Here is a 906-nt window from a genome sequence, read left to right as displayed (position 1 = left end):
ACCCGGTGTATTAGGATTATCAGCCCGACACGCTATCCACTACACCACCGAGGCCGATGGCTCATATCGTATCGTTGCGGTATTGGTGTTCCCTCAAAGTGACATCAGCTGTTAGTGACGTCAAACGGCACCTGAGAAATCTTCCGTGTGCCGTTTCGCCGTTTTTGGACTGATTCTGTCAACTGGCTGCAATTAAAATGTATAAAACCCATATACTTTTAAAGATTGATAAATGCGCCACATTTTTTAATTGAAACATTTTTTCCGCCTTGTCTTATATCACTACAAATCAGCTATAAACACACGAGGGTTGAAATTGAAAAGTGAAAAAGTTAAATTCAAACTTGAACTACAAGAAAATTACTAAATTTATCGATTACACAATAATTAAGTTTTTTGTAGAGACTATTTTAAAGGATTGAATAAATGAACCCTATTGGATGCTGTTTGTTTCCGAGATATTGATATAATAATAAAAGCTTACACAAATAAACTTAAAAGGGTGTAGGGGGTAATCAAGTGGGGGAGTGGCGGGGACTTTTTAGAAAATGTTCCTTAATTATGATCAACTAACATCCAAGAAAAATCAGCCTTTAAATGACTTCCAACAAAGCATACCATTTTCCCCCTTTATTGACTGGGATAATAATGCTACAAGCTATTCTATTTAGTAATAACATATTATGTTTTATCCACTCAATGGTTTTATCTATTGTAATAATCTAGTTTTATAATTCTGGGAGATGTACAATTAATTAGTTCTACAACTTCTTGTTTGTCATGTTAATGCAATATTTATTTTATGTGTTGTATTATTATATGCAACGACCGGTGGCGGTTGGGCACTGTTGGGGGAGGTTCCTCATCAAACACGTATGATGAGGCAGTATAATCTGTGAAGAGAAC

This window comes from Macrosteles quadrilineatus, unplaced genomic scaffold, assembly GCF_028750875.1.
Source record: "Macrosteles quadrilineatus isolate MER2022 unplaced genomic scaffold, UCM_ALF_1.0 Scaffold_8__2_contigs__length_117827958, whole genome shotgun sequence".
In the NCBI taxonomy this organism is placed as follows: Eukaryota; Metazoa; Arthropoda; class Insecta; order Hemiptera; family Cicadellidae; genus Macrosteles; species Macrosteles quadrilineatus.
The sequence above is the reverse complement of the archived record's forward strand: the minus strand, read 5'-3'. Positions refer to the sequence as shown.